Here is a 19,975-nt window from a genome sequence, read left to right as displayed (position 1 = left end):
TTAACGACCAGCAGGGGGCGACTTCCCAACAATGAAATAACACACAGAGGCCACCCTGGGTCAAGAATAATGAGAAAACAACTTGCCGTGCCAGATATGAAAGCGTATTACTTGGTGGGACAATTACAGAGATTTACAAAGTGGGTGGCGGGAAGGGTAGCGCTGGACAGAGGGACATCCCCTTTTTCCCCAGAGAAAATTATAGTGCTTCGTACTCTGTCGGGGACCCCGAGGGCCCAGCAGGTTCAAAGTAATGAGCATAGAGTGATACACCGATGCTGGGGCAGGTGCTTAAAAAAAACTAGGACACGTCGTACCTACTCGCCAGAACTGCCACTGGCCCTCCTAAGTGCACTCCCACATGGGGGAAATTGGAGGGGAATTGAAGACTTGGAACAGGCCTGGGCATCAAAGGTGGGAGACCTCTACAGGGACGGGGAACTACCTCCTTTTGCAGAGTTCAGTTCAGATTGGGACATCCCTAGGGGTTACTTTTTGCTCTACAGAGCAGTTATGGGGGCAATATGGAGACACTGGGGCGTGTGCACGTCGGAGCCGCCACGGCATTCCACCTGCGAGTATATAGGATTGGCAGGGGGAACTATAAAAGCCATTACTTGCCTGAACAGGGCCATGTGGTGGGACTCTATAGAACCGCTGGAAAGGCTGAGGAATCAATGGGTGGCAGATATTGACAAACCATTGGAAGATAAAGACTGGGAGAACATCCTCTCACACACGACTAAGTTATCCAGAAATGAACCCTTTCGCCTCATTAGTTTCTACACATTACACCGAGCATATATAACACCTGAAGAGGTTAACCGGTTCTTCCACAGGGACGATACAGAATGTCCAAGTTGTAAAGAGAAGGAGGCGACCTTCATCCACATGGTATCGCACTGCCAGGCCCTGACTCACTACTGGCAAGAAGTCACAAGAGAGACGGCCAGGGTTACAGAACGAATAGTTCCGTGTACTCCAGATCATGTTCTACTTAACCTATTACCTCATACAGCTAAGACTAAAATCACTGATAAAATTCCAGGACCTCTCCTTCATATTGGCGAAACAGATTACAAGCAGATGAAAGGCTCCGGAGGGCCCCAGTATACATAGATGGAAGAGAGAGTTAGATAAATGGGCAGGAGGCTAGGGCAGAATCTTGCTCAGAAATGTGAAAAGGGGATTGGGAACACTAGAAAGGGCATGGGCATGGGAGGTCCTGATGGAGGAGTTGAGGGACAAGGTTGCTGGATCGGAGGCCACCACCCCTGAACGTTCCCCACAACAGGGAAGCCCCCAGGGACGAAGCCAGGGCAAAGGGGAGAGCAAGTGCCAGGGGTTGAGGATCAGTAGGGCCCCATGCGCTGAGGAGGTTCTGGCAAACTTCAGAGCGGCCAGAGAATAGCGACGCACACAATGTGACGTGTGAGGCGCGGAGAGACCACAGGATGAAATCTGGTAGTTATAGGAGACAGCAGTGCCGGGGGAGGGGGGAGGAGATGAGGGAGATGTTTGAGTTTGCGGGTTGGGGGAGGGGAGAGGGGGGATACAAAAGCAGACCAGGCATGGAACTGTACAGCAATATAATAGGCGATTGTAATGCGAGAAGCAGCATATGTTTACATAATACATGGGTAGTTAGATACTTTTGTGCAATTGCCTTACTCGCAAGAGAGATTTTGTATATTGTGAGAATTGTGTAAAAGATAATAAAATCTGTTTAAAGAAAAATGAGAAAACAAGTGAAAGGAGTGTGGGGGGAATTCCTTTTTATAGGACAAATTCTCTCACCCGTGGGTGACATGCTTCAGCATAGGGAACCTCCTCGCACTGCAAACCTGATTGTAGTGTGGGCTACAACCCCCTCACTGAGAGGAAGGAGCTCAGGGATGTTTTGATTGTAAGTACCAGGAGGTATACTAAAACGTGTGAAGAGCCAGGGTGTGGAGGGAGAGTGTAAGAAGGAAAGTGTTAGTGAGGATACAACTAACTCCCTGGTGTGTTGATAGACAATTACATTGGTACACCCAGGGGTCGGGGTTAAAACCAATTACACCACCATGCCCAGAGAATTCAACCTAGCATGGTTGTATGTGAGCATAGGGTCGACATGTTTCAGCCATTGTGCCCTCCGTAGAGGTGCTGTGGCTTTCTTCAGGACCTAATGAATAAAGTGAGAAAAAGTGACGCCAGACCAGACTCAAGTTGATGTTCAGAGGATGCAACGGCTGGCGGGATGGACGTCAGTCGTGAGTAGCTGGAGTTCAGCGGTGTTCCTATAAATCAAAAATTGCGTTTTATTGATATGTCGAACATGAAACACAATTACACTCCTTATTAAATGTGCCACAACAATATACTCTTATGGTTTGAACCCAATGGCTATGTGCAAACAATAAGAAAACATGACAGAAGGTCAGAGCTTACCCGTCATATGCGGGGAGCTAGTGGCAACTTATCCTCCACACACTCGAGGAGGGTTCCATTACACTTAAAGTGATTGAAAGGAGGGGGCACGTGTGGCTGTAAATCACAGTAATAAAATCATACACAAAGTCTAACAGTTGAGTGTGCATATTTCAAAGTCATTATTGGTAATGATATCGCAAACTGGAGAAAAGAAACAACCTGGTGCGCCATAGCAGCAGGCAGAGCAACAAGCCAGCAGAAACCTGTGTCAGTGTAGCAGGGAGGCTGCAAAGGCTGTGAATGATAGGAGGTAAAGGATAGGAAGAATGGCAACCCATGGCTATCAAGGAGCATGGGAGGTGGCGAGACTGCTAAATGCTGAAAGTCAAGATGTAAGGGAAAAAAAATTAGCAAGGCACCGGGAAGAGTGGCCTAGTTCTGCTGCTCAAAAAACGTGGCAGATAGCGGGACAGCAACTGCGGGTAACAAAAAGCAAGTAGGAATGTGGCACCGGGACGGCTGCCCTGGTCGGCTGCGGGAAGGAGGCACTGCCATCAGCACTACAGGTGTGGGACATCCTAATCGCGGGTAACTAATGGAGATCTGTAAAGATGGCTACGACAGCGGATTAGAAGGGGACGCAGAGGCATCATCCTAGCAACGCATGTCAGCACCCGGAGAGCAACTGGTGCGAGACACAAGGATCTGCATAGTTAACCCAAACTGAGATAGAAAGTGTGCACGCTAAGCTCGGAGTGGTGCGCATTATGATGGGGTGAGCAGGACTGGGCAACCTGTGGCCGAAAAGCAAGGCTAAGCTGCAGGGCGGGGGTTGGACCTACCGATGTGGCGGGGTCCAAAAGGGTCTGGCGTCAGGTATGAAATGTCAAACCCAAGGAAACACGCTTACCTCTGCTCCGATGGTGACCGTGCTCAGGTGTGCGTCCGGGGAGAGCTGGTGAATAGTAAGGAACTGTGCCAGGACTAAAGTACTGGAGATGGGCGGCGACTCCGCCCCCACGAGAACACATAGTGAGGACCGACTCGCGGAGGGGCTGAGAACGGCGGCAATCCTGGAAGGATGGGAGAAGTTGAAGAATGGTACCATCCAGTGTGGGTTGGTCCATAAGGAAACAAAAAAGGGACTCAAGGAGGAGCCACAAGAGAATGGCGGCCATTGTAGAATAGTAGTAAAGTGCCAAGTGGATGATTAAAAATGTCACAACCTGTGTGGGGTGGTCCAAAAACGGGCCAAGTATGGAGAAATGCCAACAAAGTGCAGATGGAGGGGAGGCCAGCTGGAAGGCGATGGTACATGGCCTGATGAATGAAGGTAGCAAGTTCCTACCTTGAAGAAAGAGCTACACAGGAGATGTCCCAAGGGAATAGTACCTAACTGTTCAACAACCCAGAGAAGGGTTGGCGGGAACTGGACAGTGGGAGTCTCGGCGAGGACTCATGGTGGGGCACAAGGTCCCAAAAAAAAAAAGACTCCGAGAAGAGGATAACCAAACTGGAGCAGAAGCTCTGCTTGAACCTGGGGGAGGGTTTGGGGGGGGGTAGGCTGAACCAGGGAACCTCATCATTCAGGCCCTGGGTATCTGTATGCAGCCTAAATACCCAATGTTGTTCTCTCCGAAAAAGGAGTTGTGTCATGTTGGTAGTGGATCGGGTCAGAGTGGGTTTATCAAGAACCATCTACTTGAAATCGTTAGCATCATGACCTGTTTCAAAAAAATGTGTGGTCCGCTTGTTGATCTGTCTCCCCCATCTAATGGTGCTTCTGTGCTCCAGCATACGTGTCCTCACCTTCCTCGTAATCATGCCAACATACCTGAGGCCGCAAGGGCAAGTAATCGGGTATATCAAGCCCTCAGAGTTGCAGTTGGTATGAAGTCTCAACTCCCAAGCTCGGTCTGTGCCTATGTCTATAGTAGTTGTTGGTGATGTCTGACTGCACATGCGGCAATTACCACAGGGAAAGTGTCCCTTGACTGGGGGGAGGTTCCAGAGTGTACTTGGTGCAGGTAGCTGTTTAATGCGCGGACTTGTATGTACCAACTGGTCCCTAAGGTTAGCGCTGCGTTTTAATGCAAACATGGGTTTAGTGAGGCTACCAATTTCCTTATTCAAAATGTGCCAGTTCTTGTTGAGACATTTTTGTAACAAGTCAGATCTGCTGCTGAAAGTACTGACGCATATCAGCCTATCGGAGTTTTCCTTCGCGGGTAGTTGATCAAGGAGGGCTTGCCGATGGTTGTTGCGCGCTCTCTTGAATGATTTCTGATCCAACGAACGTGGATACTGGCGGTCCATGAGATTTCCGGCCAAAGTGAATGCATGTCTCTTGTACTTAGCCATCGGACTGGGGGGCCAGGTGAGGAGACATCATAATAAAAAATTGAGATAGTACTCCCTCCCATTTTTAACATTCATCTACATTATCACCAAGCCCCACACTTTTCAAGTTGAACAACCGGCTCTCGTGGATATAGAAGATCTCCACAAGAGTGCTCTCTAAACAAGAGCCCGTCGGGTATTGCACCAGCCGACTCGACGTAGGAGCAGCCCGATGATGTTACGTTACATCCGGAAGGGTATGTGATTCACAATATCCCGATGGCTGTGTGAGGGCTCCAATATCCACAACAGATACCTTCCTACATGGCACATCCCTTCCCATTCCCTTCAGGAACAGCTCTGTCACTTGTTGTTTATATACTTTGGGCACACTTAGCTGGACCTTACCAAAAGCCCTTTTTCGGCCCCCCCTTCCTTTTGTTGATTCTTGTACTTAGCCACATCTGAGCAGTTGCGTCGAATCCTTAAGAACTGGCTGAAGGGCAAGTTCTCCCGGAGTGATTTGGGATGATAACTTGCATAGGACAGCAGCGAGTTTTTTGCTATCGGTTTGGTATATAGTTCCGTCCCGAGACCATCCTCAGTGCTGTAGATTAATAAGTCCAAGAAGGGGATTTGAACTTTGTTATATTCACAGGTGAATTAAAAAAAAATTGTTGCAGGAGTTGAGCCAGAGATGAAAAGTTTCAATCTCCTCACTGGTTCCACGCCATGCCACAAGAACATCATCAATGTAACGTTTTCCAGAGCCGAATTTTTGATATGCATGGATTGTTGGTCGTGAGAATGATGTTTTGTTCAATCGAATGGACTTATAGATTCGCCAAACTTGGGGCGAAAGTACTGCCAATTGAAGTGCCCGAGACCTGTAGAACTAGGGTATCTTCATATTGGAAAAAGTTTTCTTGCATGGACATTGTGGCACAGGTCATGATGAAAGGCACAGGGGTGATGGTATCCAAGTCAGCTGTGTTGAGTAATGTCTCAATAATTCGAAGAGTCTGGTCTTGTGGTATACAAGTGTATAATGACTATACGTCAAAGGATACTAAGTTATCAGTGCTTCTGTCAAAATCAAAATCTTCTAAGGTGCACAGGACATTGTTGGTGTCTTGAAGTAATGTAGGCATATCTTTTACGATGGGCCTGAGAAAGAAGTCCACAATTTGGGAGAGTGGCTTGAGCAATGTTCCTATCCCTGAGATGATGCGTCTCCCAGGGGAGGCCACGTAGGCTTATGTATCTTAGGGAGGACGTTAAAGTAGGGGGTCACAGGACTAGCATTTAGCAGTCTCTCCACCTCCCACACACCTTGATAGCCATGGGTTGCCATGCCTCTAAGCCTTTACCTCCTATCATTCACAGCCTTTTCAGCCTCCCTGCTACTCTGACACAGGTTTCTGTCTGCTTGTTGCTCTGCCTGCTGCTATGGCGCACCAGGTTGTTTCTTTTCTACAGTTTGCGATATCATTACCAATAATTACTTTGAAATAGCACACTCAACTGTTGTATTTTGTGTATGATTTTATGACTTTGATTTACAGCCATACGTGCCCCCTCCTTTCAATCACTTTAGGTTTAATGGAACGAACCATAAGAGTATATTGTTGTGGCACGTTTAATAGGAGTGTAATTGTGTTTCATGTTGTACATATCAATCAAATGCAATTTTTGATTTATAGGGACACCGCTGAACTCCAGCTAATCACGCCTGACGTCCATCCCGCCAGCCGTTGCATCCTCTAAACACCAACCCGAGTCTGGTCCGGTGTCACTTTTTTCTCACTTTATTCATTAGGTCCTGAAGAAAGCCACAGCACCTCTACGGAGGGCACAATAGCTGAAACATGTCGACCCTATGCTCACATACAACCATGCTAGGTTGAATTCTCTGGGCATGGTGGTGTAATTGGTTTTAACCCCGACCCCTGGGTGTACCAATGTAATTGTCTATCAACACACCAGGGAGTTAGATTTATCCTCACTAACACTTTCCTTCTTACACTCTCTCTCCACACCATGGCTCATCACAGGTTTTGGTATACCTCGTGTTGCTTACAATCAAAACATCCCTGATCTCCTCCCTTTCAGTGAGGGGGTTGTAGCCCACACTTCGACCAGGTTCACAGTGCGAGGAGGTTCCCTATGATGAAGCATGTCACCCACGGGTGAGTCGGGAATTTGTCCTATAAAAAGGAATCTCCCCCACACTCCTTTCATTTGGTTTCTCATTTTTCTTGACCCAGGGTGGCCTCTGTGTGTTATTACTGCTTCAAAGCTGACAGGTCTGCTGCTCCGGTCATCCTACGGACTTTCCAAGGCTCAGCAACACAGGTGGAGAATCTGTGGTTCCCCCGAGGCCTGACCTGTCTTCCCTGCAATTTGGAGGACAGTATCCCTTGTTAGAACAGCTGGGTCTAAGCCTCAGTGCACCACGTCGACTTGTTGGAAGGGGTTGTTGGCTCTGCATTCCAGCATCTCATCCCTCGAAAAACAGCATCCTCCCTGCTTCCCTTGCATCATAGGCCTCCATCTTTGGTGAGCTGCCTGAGGTCCTCTTGCGATTCCTGGGCCTTCGGCCTGTGGGTCCTCTCGAGGGTCTTCTGCTTTGGTGGGCTCCCCTGCTTGCTCAGGGCCTGCTCCGATGCACGTGGTGAGTTCCTTGGACCTTGCTGGTCCCAACGATTGCATCTTTTGTCTTCCATGCCAGTGCGGCTACCAAGGCTTTTTGGTGCTCCTGTCGGACTCCGACTACCTGGACACCGACATCCAACGTGGGACAGCTTGTGTACCGCTCCTGGTCTTCCACAGCATTGCTGGGTCCCCACAGATGCAGTGACAAGGTCCTCGTGAACTCTTCTGATCTTCCTGACAAAGGTCAACATTGTACTGCCGTGCCTCCTGGTCACTTTCGAGTGGCATAGACTCTGTCCCCTCTGCTTGCAGTTTTTCCTCTTCAAGAATCCACCCTTGGAATCTCCCAGACATCTTCACAGACTTCTCCAGAGGACTTTCTTCCTGAGTTGCCCATTGTCGTCTACTAGTGGTTCAGATGACACTTCACTTCTATACACCCAGCTCCCCTGGTGCAGGTAACCTGGTTCCTGGGACATCCATTGGTGTAGTGGCTCTACAACCTTCCATTCCCCAAAGGGTTTCTTCAGTGTCCTCTGGGAGGGTCCTTTTGTCTTTAAAACTGCAACTGTGACTTCTCAATTGACTTCTATTGAACACGCGGCTGTGTTTCTACTCTTCACACAGCCTCCTTTTGGCTCCTGGGTACTTACCTTCGGTGGTTCCTGGTTCTCTAAGCTTTTCTAAGCCTTTTGGTCCAAGTTCCGTTCTCCTTTGCAGTTTGCATTCCACTTATTTAGTATATGGTTTGGTCTCCCCATGGAGACCAGTGTAAATTTGTGCTACTTACCTGATTTCTTTGAAGTGTTCTTATGTGTATTATTGATATCTCTGAATAGTAGATATACCAAGTGATAGTGGTTGTGTTTTGTTAATACATTTGCTTATCTTTGATAAACACTATGTGGTTCTTTCTCATCTAATCTACGCTCTTGATTAAATGTGGTAAAGCAAGCTACTTTACACTCCTTCAAGATAAGCCTGAAGGTTGGTCTCCACAGCCACTCCGTTGAGAGCTTTAAGGTTATCAAAGACCACTTTCTGTTGTTTGGTCCTGCAGGACATTTTAGTCTAGTAATTTGTCCGCAGCCCACCGCCAGGATGGTATGGCTTGGGTATCTATCGAAGGTAAGGAATCTGCATCTAGAAGTCTCTGTCAGATAAGCAAGTTACTTACCTTCGGTAATACATTATCTGGTAGAAACAATATCTAGCTGCAGATTCCTTAGAGACCCACCCATTCCTCCCCTCTCTGCGGACACATTTTTAGAGCCAAGGTTGATAAACTTTTCAGAGCCTTAGTTTGGACACACACTGGTCAGTCTAATTCATGGCTCTGCGCTCCTGGTGTGGAAAGTTGTTAAAGGAAACTGACGTCTGCACGCCTGGGTGGTGCATAAATAGGTGACAGCAATATCCTATCCAGCGCCAATGACACTATGTGGAGCTGAATGGAGCCACCCAATGGCGCGCAGGGGTACTGCTCACTCAAAAGTTTCCCGATGCAGTCTGACACCTAGGAAATTCAAAGGTAATGAATCTGCAGCCAGATATTCTCATTACCAGATAATGAATTATTTTGGACAATTTCTTACCAATGAGGGGTTCCTCACAGACCCCTCCCCACTACCACAACCACTTCTATCACTTTTTAATTTTATTTTCCTCGTTGGGAATCAAGTCCTGATAAACAAAATGGTGGCCTCTACCTTTCTTCTCAGGTTGCGGCCAGCCAATCGCAGCATTACTGTTTGGTGCTTGGATTCACAAATTCGCAGAGGATCCGAGGAAGATCTGTGGTACCTAGATATACAAATTTGGTTTTCAGTTAATATTTCTAAAACTACTAAATGGATTTCCACCAAATTACAAAAAGCGCGCTTTCTGGACTAAGAGCTAGCTTTCTGCCAAATTTGGTGTAATTACATCCAGCAGTTCGGGCTGTAGTCGTGTTCAAAATCCCTATTGGAATTAACATGGGTAAAACAGGTTTTGGGACCCCCTCCTTTTTCTCAGCTCGGCCCTGTGCTGAAATCTGATTGGCTGCTAACACTTCAACCAGGAACATCCCTGTGTCCCATACCTGCAATCCACTGCCTAAGGCATAGGTAAGTCAGCCCTCAGGATGCACTAGCCCTAAGGTGATGGTACAGAGGCATGAGCCCATTTTTAGACATTGTAAGTGTAGTAAATCCATAAAGAGTATATGGTCTGGGAGTTGGTATCTACAAACTCCACAGCTCCATAATGGCTTTACAAAAAACTAAGAAGTTTGGTAGCAGACTTCTCAGTTCATTAAACCTACACTGATGCCAGTGTGTTAATGTAAAATGTACTCAGAGGGCATCTTAGAGAGGTCCCCTGAAAATCAACCAGCACTGATGTGGTTCCTGAATGGCTACCCACCATTTGCCACCATCAGACAGGTTTCTGAACCCCTGGGTCAAGAGCCTCTGCTCTCTGGGTCCAGAAACAAAATCTATCCTGGGCAGAGGTGTCATGCCTCCTCCCCCAGCATGGACTGGGTCCACAAAAGGGGAAGCTTCAAAGGCCTGGCGCCTTTGGACGCTGTTCCTTCCTTTTGCTGCCCCCAGCAACTGGCTCCCACCGGTTCTGCCCCTCCCCCCGGGCGGGAGAATCAGCAGGAAATCCAAGCTAGGAAGAGAGGTGGGGGAGGCGAGGTGAAGCACACATCACAGTCCCCTCCATCTTGAAGATTACGGGACTCAGCCAATTAGGAAGAGGCTCATGTCCCTTCCCACTGTAGGGTGGTATAAGAGGGGGTGTACTTACTGCAAGGAAGGGACCTATTGGTCCCGACCTGTACACTGAAATGAAGAGTGATTATTGTTTCTTTTTATAGTTCTATTTTCATCAGTGTCCCCAGCATCATGTCTTCTTCATTACTTCATGGTAACTGCCTTTCTTCACATTCCCATCATCAGAACATTCTGAAATCACCTAGCAACTAACTCATGACATCTCTACACACCTCCCCCCTTTTATACCATAAAATAGAATTATACAAATATGGACAAACCTTATAAAAGAATAAAAACAGATGCATACATGAATTCATAAAATATGCACTTAAATACGTTTGGACAAAATATTTGTTCACCGAACACATCCTAAACATAAAACTATGGATTACAAACTTTACATGTGCTCCCCATACTCCATGTAGATCCATTTTCTAACATTACCACAATCTTCTGAACCTCCTTAACTTGAATTGGTCCGATATACTTACTTTCACCCTTGTGAACTCTTCCATTCTTACGCACCACTACCCAATCTCTGGCCTGGTTTCACAACTTCTTTACTCCTTTCCTAAGATTATACGCTTGCTCCATCTTTCCTTGGCTTTTTTCCACTCTCGCCATCACACCACGGTCAACCCAAACTTTATCCTTACTGCTTAATCATGCAGGACATTCTTTTTTTTCCTGGATTTCTACTCTTCAAGGACACAAACGGAGACACACCAGTCGCAAAATGTGGGGCAATTTTATTAATCGATATCATCCTCCTCAACTCATGACTCTACGACAATTCATTCATAAGTGATAACTGTATATTTTCCATCACAATACGATTGATTCTTCCTACTAAGCCATTGGCCTGTCGTCTGAAAAGTACGACCCTTTCATATACAATTTCCATCCTTTTCAGTTAATCCGTCATTTCCTTGGAGGCAAATTGTACTCCATTGTCAGACACTACGGATCCAGGCAAGCCTTCTTCCAAGAAAATCTTTTCCAAAACTTTATCACATTAACAGTATTAATTTTACCCATTGTCTCAGCTGCAAACCACTTGGAATGATAGTCTATTAACACAAGAATATATTTGTCCCTGAAACCTAAACCTCTCCACAGGTCCGATAAAGTCAATTGCTAACTTTTCCCAGGGTCTTCCTGGAAACTCAGTACACATCAAGGGAGGTTGCCTCACAACCTTCGACTTGTCACAGTTAGCACATAGGTAACAATCCTTCACCAAATTGTCTATATCGCTATCCATGCTAGGCCACTAAAAGGTCTGTCTGACTGTCAGATTGGACATTGGACATACTGTGTCCAGGATGCCCCTCATGAGCTAACCCCAATATTTTGTTTGCATATCCCACTTGGTGGTACCAACTGTTATCTCCTTTTTATTTTTCCATCACTAATACTTAACTCATTTTTCACTTTGAAGAATTCTTTCATCATCCTAACCTCACTGTCTTCGTGATCCCAACCTTAGACAATCTTTAACTTTACATTTTTCAATACAGAGTCAATTTCCATTGCATTTTTCCACTCTTCACTGCATAAGGCCATTTCACCCCGTCCCCATCCTCCACAATGTCATTACATACCTCACCATAGCTCATTTCACTTGGCATCCTTGGTAAGCAATCAGCAACTACATTTTTGCTGCCTTTTATGTACTCCACCCCAAAGTTATACTCCATGACAAACACCAACCACCTTGATATGCGCGGAGTCACACTTCCTTCTAACCCTCTTTACCCTTTGAACACATAAATGAATGGTTTGTGATCCGTTCGTACTTTAAATGGAAGACCCCACACATAGCATCTGAAATGATTTATCCACCAACAGCAGGCTAAAGCTTCCCTTTCAATGACGGAATATGAGCGTTCTGCACCCTTCAACCTTCTAGATGCAAACCAAATAACATGTTCTTCCCTATCCACAACTTGCATCAACACTGCACTTATCCCTACAGCACTAGCATCAGTAGAAATATAGGTCCTTCCTATAACATGAAAATGCCCCAGCGTCCGCGCTTTACTAATATTCTCCTTGATCATTTCAAAAGCTTGTTTGCACTCTGCACCCCATACAAAATGACATTTTTTTTCATTATTTGTCTCAAAGGTTCCAAATTCCTCACATATTTGGCACAATATTCTGCCAAACCCAAGAATGACGTCAATTCATCCTTATTAGATGGTTTGGAAGCCATGCCCACAACTCTCACAATATTTTTTTTGGTCTTATACCGTTCACACTTATCTCATGTCCTAAGTAATTCACTCAGTTTTTTTTTTTAACTGAAACTTGTCCGTCCTTATAGTCAAACCATACTTTTCACTAATATCCTTCCCCACCACCAAGATATCTTCCTGAAAATACTATACTTGTATGATGTCCCCAAAAGTATTTTCCATTACTCTTTGGAACACGGCAGAGGCTGACGCTAAACCAAATAGCCTTCTTCTATATCTGAGTGCACCTAAGAGTGTAACAAAGGAGGTCAAATGTCTTGAATCTTCATGTAACTTAATCTGATGATAAGCGGCAGACATGTCCAGCACACTAAAAACGCACCCGCCCTCCATGGTTGATAACATTTCAGAAATGTTTGAAAGAGGATGTCTATCAACCCAAATGTTCTTATTAAGGTCTCTAAGGTCTATGCACAGACATATTTTCCCTCCCTCCTTCGGAGCTATTACAATCAGAGCCAACTACTTGGATGCTTCAATAGGTTCGATAATCTCTTGTTCTAACAAATGCTCTAATTCTTGACATAACGGTTCTATCATCATATTAGGCATAATCCTTGTTTTGTGAACCACTGGTGTTGCTCCATATTTTTAAATGATTTTATGAGAAAGTCTTTTCAATAACCCCAACTTTGAATTAAACACCTTCGGATATTTTCTTACTATGTCGGTACATACATCCACTTCTTGAACATTTATTTTCTCCATCACCATCACAGGCTCTTTAGCATTGGGATCTATTACTAGATCCTTTTGGTGACGCCATCCCAAAAGGTTTGAGCCAAAATCCATGATTATAAACTCTTCCTTCCACCGCCTCTTCTTTGAACCTTATGACCATCCAACACATTCCTACAATTTCTATTCTTTTCCCTGCATAACTGACTGCTCGTATGTCTGGAGTACTTAACCTTGGCCCCCTTCAATAGGACATTTGCCTTCATAAGATTTTTTAGACATAGTGTATAAACTTCCAGAATCAACCAAGACTTTTATGTCTTTACCTTCAAAAGACGTTACAATGTGGTTTTTCTAAAGTACCTACACATTCCAATTTTGTATGTGCTCTACTTGATACTGTACTAATCTCTTCAGCCTTGGTGCCATTTTCTAGTTCATCAATAGTTAGTATAATTTATTGTACATTTTCACACACATCATCAACCTCTTGTATTTCTTTTTTTTCCCTGGCCCTTCAAACTTTTGCAAAATGCCCCCTTTTTCCAAAACACCTGCACAATACATTTCTAGCTAGGCAGTTTGAACTAGAAGCAATGTTTCCTGGAGAACTTCAACAGAAACACTTAATGTCTCTGGCTGGAGTTTGGATAATCCTCCTTCCAGGTTGTACTTTTCTTGGATCACTGTTGCCTTGCTCGAGTCTTAGAGCAAGCTGTATGCACTTCGTTACTGTGCAACAAAGCGCAAGTAAAAAGCAAGTCTCAGTGGGAGGCTCAGCGTGAGCCTAAGTACCGTTTAATTAATTGCTGTGAGCTGCTCCAAAAACAACAATAAAATAGTAGAGAAGTTTTTTTTTCCTCACGGTTACAGTCCAAAACCTTAGGGGATAAAGATTTTCATGTCAGGTAAACTCCTCCTTACCGCTCTAGTGGATAATTAATGAATATTCCAGGAGTGGAGATGGTCGAATCTGCCGCCCTGCGCAGGAACTTGCCACCATGAAATGAAGATTGATTTTGGTTTCTCTTTATAGTTTTATTTTCATGGGCATCCCCAGTGTCATGTTTTTTTCTGTACTTCACTGTCTTTCTTCACATTCCTATCATCAGAACATTCTGAAATCACCAAGCAACTAACTCATGACATCTCTACACACACCCCTTTAACGCCCCTAAATCTAGCATTTAGGGGTGACCCTGAACCTTGCCTCCTCAGATTCGAGGAAGAAAGAAGGACCGAAATGCTGTGCTGACCCAGGAAGTAGAAGAGGGCGCCAACTGCCTTGGCTCCAGCCCTACCGACCTGTCCCGTCTACGATTTGCCTACAGCAAGAACCCCAGCGTGTCTAATAGCCAGCAACCTCCAGAGCCTTGGGGACCTGCCCTGCGACCTTCTCACAGACTCTCTCTCCCGTGACCATCAGATTTGCTCAACCAAAGACTCCCCTCCAGAATCCAGATTCCGTCGACTCTACGATTCTGCACCACTCTGCACCCAACGCCCACGGCCCGAGTTTGAGTGGCCCAACACCCCAAGGAGGTTTCCCTAGTGATCCTGACCTGGGATCTGGTGATTCTGGACCTCCCTCAAGACTCTCGACGACCCCTGTTGCCTCAACCTGAATGGTCCCGCGACCGGAGCTGGTAAGAAAACCAGATGCCAGAAGCCACCCCTGCACCTGATGCCCCATGGCCTTGGGTGTCCCAATCAACAGTGTCCAGGCATTCCTCAATATCCCAGCTTACTTCTCCAGCCAGTGGTCGCCTTCAGGAAGTCTCCCTTCCCCAGCCTGCAGCATCTTTCCGAAACCAAAGGTCTTCATTGGAAAGCACAGGGTCCCCGACGTCCGTTCTGCACCCTGAACCCGGCCACCCGAGTGCCGCTGGTGGTGCAGTGTCTGTGCTGGTCGCTGGCCCCTGCATTGCTGACCTTAACCCCAGGAGCTAGTCTCCCACAACCAAGTGACCTTCTTGTCAGTAGTCCGTGGCCAAAGGCCCCCTTAACCCCATTGGCTAACATTGGGCCCTTGCACTCTGCACCAGGCCGTCCCAGTGCTGCTGGTCGTGCAACTTGAGTTCCCATCTAGACCTTGAGGAGCCTTGGTCCAAACTCCCTAAGCTCACCCTTTTGAGTCGATTACTTATCTTCAAAACCGATAACCATTTCTCTCCCAAAAGAACCCATGTTCTAAGATTTTGAGCCTAAAAATGTTGTGTGGCACTGTTAATGTATAGAGAAAAGTGAACTCAATTGCAAAGTATAAAAGGTCGTACTTACCTTGTATGTAAAGATCCTAAAGTTTGGTATCTAGGCAAGGAAGAAGGTCTGTGCGGACCCCCTTTCTGGGACTGGTTGAAGCCCCGGGGACTACCCCCTCCTCGGGGTAAATTAAACAAAATGGAGGGGGTCTGCGTGGTCCCCTGGCTCCGGGGACCACATTCTCAGGGCCAAATGCAAAATTTAAACATGGGATGCTGCGTGGCACCCCTTTGTGGGCAATATACGGCCCCAGGCACCGCCACCTCTCCGGAGCCGGCCCATGCAAAATAAAGGAGGGGGCCACATGGCTTCCTACCTGGAGCCAATTATGGCCTTGGGAACTACCATCCCCCTGGGCCGGCTCCTGTTTTGTCCCAGGGATCCCAGCCCCGGGACATAGCCATTTGTTTTCGCATGGTGGGAGAGGGAGTGCAAACATAACTCTGCTCCCAGCAAGCAGGAGCAGTTAAAACGCTCCCGCTACAGGCAGCAGACTTTTCATCTGTTTCCCTGCATATTTAGCAGCTCCCTGCGTGCTGGAGCAATGCTGGCTCCTGCAGAAGGCGAGGAGCCAGCTGAGAGGGGCTGAGGCTCCCCCCACGGTCCCCATCATAGCACACAAATGTGGCTTGCCCCCGAGGGATGGGGTCACGGGGCCAAAATCAGCCTATCGAGGGGGGCTGCATGGCTTCCTCCCTCTTTGAATTGACATTACCAAATGCACACAAGGTCGTTGGAGACATTTCCTTGTGGTCCATTACGCAGTTGTACTGTAGAATAGACACTGGACATTTACCTACGAGGTAGCACTTACTAACTAACCAGTAGAAGTACTCTAATTGGGTAGACATTTTGTGCAAAACTGTTGTTTCTGTTCTGGTCCGGATGCTCATTTCACAGTAATTAAACCACAACAGGAAGCACTGTTAAATATATAATCATTGCAGGTGTCCCAGTTGTAGCTCCACTCCTGTAAAGGACAAATGATCCTAACCCCTGGTCTTGGCGAAGGCAAAGCGAGTGTGCTTTCTCTGCAATTCCATATTAAAAGGCGATCCGAAATGCTTTGTGGAGGTGAATGCATCGTTGATCTATTGGAGCACAATCTGTAGTGACTGACGAGTGGGTCCTTTCTTGTTCGTTCGTACCTTGTGAGAGCCGAGTCCATGTTTCTCCCTTTAAATTACCAAGAGTATTCAAATGTACAAATCACTTGGAAGCTTCACTGTTTGGTCCCACGCACCTTAATAGTATGCAAAGGTCTTCCTGCCTTTTGCCAGGATGATGGACAACTTAATAAGCGGCCCCCCAGTGCATTCCTGCTGATTTTGGTGACACATTCTTGATGTTGTGTTTGTAGGAGAATAGGGTGGGAGTTATTTAAGTAATAATTAATGAAACATATTTAACCATTTATTAGAAATTCTTTATTATACTATTGTTTACTTCAATTACATTTTAATTGTTTATTGTGGTGTTTGTGAGACTATAGTGGGATATTTTAATTAAATTAATAATACATGTTTTAATTGATGATAATTATAAAAAATTGCAATAATTCTATAATTTGTTTCCTTTTTATTAAGAGTTAGACATATAATTTTTTATATTTAGGATTTGTTATTTTTAGTTATTTTATAGAGTTGCTAAAATGTTATTTGGTTGAGCTGAACTACTCTCTCTCTACTTTTGCGCAGACTGGAATGGGAATAGTAAAATGTACCCCTTCGGATTCCAAAGCTTTCCATACTGTTGCATCGACTGGAGTGGGAATAGTAAATGTTACCCCTTCTGGTGTCCGTTTTCCCTACTGTTGCACAGACTGCAGTGGGAATAGTAGATTTTACCCCTCCAGTGTCCAATGCTTTCCCTACGACTGCACATATTGGAGTGGGAATAGTACATTTTACTCCTCCTGAGTCCATCGCTTTCCCTGTTGTTGCACCTACAGGAATAGGAATAGTAAATTTTAGCCCTCGGGTGTCCAACGCTTTCCGTACTGTTGAATGGATTTGAGTGGGAATAGTTTATTTATTATTTCTCGATTTTAATAGTTTTGTTAAAATTGTTTAAATATATATTATTATTATGTGCTTGCGTGTTTAATTTTATATTTTTTACATACATGAATTTATGTAATTTTTAAGATAGTTTTAGTAAAACATTGTTTTGTTTGTTTAATTTTTATGTATAATTTAATTGGCAATATTTAAAATGTTTTTGTAGTTTAATTTTTTTTGTATGTGAATACATAAAAGCAGACATTTGAGGTGAGCAAATTTAGAGTGTCGCTGGTGTTGAGAGTGCTCTATGCTGGAGCTACTTTCCACCTAAACTTGAGAACTACTCAGAGTTCTCTGCTTCTTTTTTTGCATAATTTGTCACTCTATGCCTGAAAGGGTATTGTTTTGACTTATACTGGGTGCTCACTTTCCTCCCACTCTCTCAAATGACGGGTGTGCATAGTAAGGTGTGAGGAGGGATTGGCCTCTCCTTTTAGACCTCTCTCACAGACGTTGTGTGTGCATGGCAGACTGTGGGTGGGAACTGGCCTCTCTACCGAGAACCCTCTATTGTATGATGGGTGTGGGGAGAGACTTAACTCTGTTCAGAACTCTTCCCAATCAAATAGTATTCAAATAGTAGGTTTGGATAAACACCGTCTCCACTAACACTCCTTCCTACAGTGTGTTCAACCTTCAACGATGCATTCAAAGTGTATTAAAAGATCACTTACTCCTTCCTACCTTCCACAATCCCGCGAAAGTCTCGTGAGATGGTAACAATTTTTAAAAAAAAGAATGCACTTTCTATTCCTCACACTACTTATATCTCACACACCTCCTTTCAATATGAAGGTGCCAATATCTATTCCTCCCAGTAGAGTGTATTCACAACTCATCTACTACTTTTTTGTAATCACGATCCCACTTCTGTGAGAGTCACACAAGACAGTAACTTTTTTTTTTAAACAACATAGATTTACTTTCAACACAGTACTTATACCTTACAGGCCCCCTCTCAAAATCTAGGAGTACAGTATGCCTTTCTGCTGCACCATTATATAGCTTTTTCCTTCATTTCCACAACACCTGCAATTTTTCATAGTTAAAAGCAGTGGCAGCAAAATAATTTCAAGAATTCGAACAGTCAGCCAATTAGAGCACTCAGAGCATGCAGGCTCTGGGGAAAACAGGCATATCGCCCAATCACATGGCTCCATTTTTTAATTTGTGCTCTTGCAGGACACTTGCGTGACTTTTGCAAGCCCAACGATCCAAATATCTATATTTTTTTTGCCCTTTATATCTCATCAACTACTGAATGGATATACACCAAATCACAAAAAGCACAATCTGGGGACTAAGATGTACCTTCCTGCTAAATTTGGTGTAATTGCATACAGATGTTTTTGCTGTAGCCCATCTTAAAGAAGTCTGTGGAAAATGCATGGGGATTTTGTGTTTTGGGACCTCCTTTTTTCTCTCGGCCCCCTGACCATGTCATCAGTGATGTATTATGTGAGATCATAAGCATGGCATTGCTGGGGCATAAGTTAATGTTTCCGCGGCTTGCTATAACTGCTGAATTTCACTGGTTGTGTACAAGTGAAATCTGAGCCTAACTATAATGTCCCTGTAACCTTTGTTTTTATCAATGAATTTCTAAGTTTTTTTTAATTCTATTTCCTTACTACAGCATTTCTGTCACCTTTGTTTTTTTAGTGAATTTCGAAGGTTTTTAAAATTTTATTTCCTAACTGTAACTTGTAACCTTTGAGAATGTGGCTGTACAGGTGAGTGAGTGGGTGTGTGAGTGGTTGTATGGTTCTGTGACTGGGTGTGTTAGTGGTTTTGTGGATGTGAGTGGCTGTATGGGTCTGTGAGTGGGTGCGTGAGTGGGTGCATGAGTTTCTGAATGGGGGTGCGAGTGCCTCCATGAGTCAGTCTGTGAGGGAAAGTATAAAAATAAAATCATTTTACACAAATATCTAAAAAATATAGACAAAATATTGGTTTTTAACATTTATATATATATATATATATATATATATATATATATAGTTAAAAGTAGTACATTTTAAATATTTTAACATATAACATTAATATAATGTAAATTAAATATGTTTAAATAATGTACTAATTTAAACAAACACATATATGTATAGGTGTATGTTTATATACACATATAATATAAAATTATTTTACAAAATATAAATGTTAATTTATTTTCTAATTTTCCAATTTATTTTAAAATGTATATATATAAATATGTATTATCTACTGGCGGTCGCCAGTAGATAGTTATAGTTAGGACCGTATTTCCAGAGGAAATCTCAAAATTCTATTTTGAATAACTTTGGCGCCGGTTGACGAATCTTCGTGAAATTTTCAAAACTAACGGGGCGCTCCGCTCAGCTCCTACCCTGAAAGTCTCGGGGTGATTCGTCAAGCGGGGGCTGAGAAAAAAGGGGGGTCCCAAAACACGTTTTCCCCATGCATTTTTCCATAGGACCTTTAGTCGAAGGTACAGCCCGAACGGCTGTACAGAATTACTTGAAATTTGGCAGAGAGGTAGTCCTCAGGTCAGGGAAGTGCCTTT

This window comes from Triturus cristatus, chromosome 8 (assembly GCF_964204655.1).
Source record: "Triturus cristatus chromosome 8, aTriCri1.1, whole genome shotgun sequence".
NCBI classification, from domain to species: Eukaryota; Metazoa; Chordata; class Amphibia; order Caudata; family Salamandridae; genus Triturus; species Triturus cristatus.
The sequence above is the reverse complement of the archived record's forward strand: the minus strand, read 5'-3'. Positions refer to the sequence as shown.